At 43.9% G+C, this 2294-nt stretch overlaps 1 non-coding gene across 1 annotated transcript; it reads left to right on the top strand.

Moving 5' to 3' along the window:
• Positions 1 to 358: 358 nt before the first annotated feature.
• Positions 359 to 465, top strand: LOC120264081. Its single transcript, XR_005537260.1, has one exon. It is a non-coding gene; the product is annotated as a small nucleolar RNA R71 (small nucleolar RNA).
• Positions 466 to 2294: the final 1829 nt, after the last annotated feature.

Genomic DNA, 2294 nt, shown 5'->3' on the forward strand with positions numbered 1-2294 from the left:
TCTCAACCGAAGATGCATCACCAATAGAGATCGGACAATCAGAGGGAGCATGTCCTCCACCACATCCATTGCAATTTGTCACGGCCGCTACTCTATTTCAAGTTAGAAGATCTAACTTCATACTCAAATTTTCCACTTGAGCCTCCAATGAAGTTACTACATCTATCTCATGGAGATCGGCCACCTTTTCCTTCTCCCTAGCATTCCATTGGTAGCTGTTTAACTCCATTTCTTCAATTAACTGACGGGCCTCATCAGGGTCTTGCTACCTAAGGTACCTCCTGATGCCGCATCCAAGAGTTGCCTTGTACTCGGGTTCAAATTGTTGTAAAAGGTCTAAACAATCATCCACTCTGGGAATCCGTGTTGCAGGCACTTTCTAAGGAGCTCCTTGAACCTTTCCCATGTCTCAAATAGAGACTCCAATTCCAACTGAACAAAGGATGAGATGTCATTCTTAAGCTTCGCGGATTTCCCGGGAGGGAAATAACAGGTAATAAAAGCTTCTACCATCTTCTCCCATGTGGTAATTGATGCTCTAGGTAATGAGTGTAGCCACTGCTTCGCTCTCCCCTTTAGGGAAAATGGGAAGGCTCGCAACTTTATGGCATCATCCGTCACACCGTTTATATTCAACATATCACGCACCTCAAGAAAACTCTCTATATGACTATTTGGATCCTCATCGGCCATACCATTTAGCTGTGCGGATTACTGTAACATGTGGATGAATGCCGGCTTTAGCTCGAAGCTCTGAGCTATAATCGGGGGACGCACAATACTCGATTGTGTCCCCAACACTGAAGATCTGGCATAATCGGATAATGTCCGCTGCTGCTCATTCTGTTCAGCCATGTTTTCAGATTCTTCCACTTCTAAATCAGCTAGATTAGACTATTCTTGCATAGGCTCATTCCTTTTTCTTCTAAGTGTACGTTCAAGCTCGGTATCTCCTTCAATCAATATTGAGGGTTCCCTCGGGTCATAACCTGGAGTTGCACCCAAAAAGAAAGAAAAAGAAATCAGAACGATGATAGAATAAGAAGATATGAAATAGAATGTATGGTGAATTAGCTAAGAAAATAAAGTGCAAAATATCTTTAAATGCCTACTTGATAAGTTCTTGTGCGATATGAATGCGAAGCGTTCATTCCTTATGTTGAGCATTACTTTCCTCAGTTTTCTACATTAATATGTGTGTTTTATGTTACTTTTACGCAAGTAGGGTTGTGAGGCCGAGTATGTAGGAAATGTGCCAATGTGGATCATAATGCACCTATTTTGGAGGAGATCCTGTTAAGGTTCAAACGCGAAGACATAGGTCAGGTGTGAGATGCTAGAGTGTGTGCCAACCTCCTGCATTCGAGTGAGCACATCTATTTGGAGGGGCACAAAGGTAGTCACGCTCGAGCATTCTTACTTATGCATATAAGAACAAGAGCCCCGCCAACATGTACATCATTGAAGAAGCAAGTGATTCACGACGTGAATGTGTGCCCGTTTGCGTTACCCCGATGAAAGTATGGAATTGGGAAGTTAATCAGGTCGAAGACTGTAGTAGAGCACTGTAGCAACACTGTTCAAAGCCGGCCGAGAAATCAAACAAACAGAGAATCCACATGGGCGTGTGGAAATTATCCACGCCCATGTGGAAATTCTGCACGGGCGCGTGTATCGTCCACGCCCGTGGAGTTGCCCGATTCCAGCCCTATTTAAAGCCGATTCAGCCCCGATTTTGGATTCTTTTCTCCATCTTTTCCCCAACTTGTGAGAGGACTTCGACTAGGGTTTTGAGGGGTATTGGCCAAGGTTTTGGAGAAGTTCTATGGCTCCGACATCGTGATTCCATTAGGAAGAAGGTTGGTAGGGGAGCTTCGATCGAGGTGTATCCTATACCGGATGAAGGAATCTTTGGACGACGAGTAGAGGACTCTCCACAAGACCATCGACACTGACCATCGAGGGGTTTCTTTTATGGATTCATTGCTTTTTACATTCGATTTCTTTGATTGTATTAAGCTCCATGGAGAGCTAAACCCCTAGTGGGTACTTGGATGATTCACGAGCCCTAGGATGTATTCGTTTCATTGAACTTCGTTTATTATGCTTTCAATAAATTGATGTTTATTGTGAGTTCCAACCTTGAATGCTTGATTGTATGAACATTTCCCCTAGAGTGACACTAGGGTTGAGAGTTCTTGTTGGTAACCTTGTGAGTGAGTGACACACCACTAGCGTTAGACAAAGCTAGGTTGGAGAGGGTTGAGAGGGTGAGTCGAGAGGTACAGGAGTGT

This window comes from Dioscorea cayenensis, chromosome 6, assembly GCF_009730915.1.
Source record: "Dioscorea cayenensis subsp. rotundata cultivar TDr96_F1 chromosome 6, TDr96_F1_v2_PseudoChromosome.rev07_lg8_w22 25.fasta, whole genome shotgun sequence".
In the NCBI taxonomy this organism is placed as follows: Eukaryota; Viridiplantae; Streptophyta; class Magnoliopsida; order Dioscoreales; family Dioscoreaceae; genus Dioscorea; species Dioscorea cayenensis.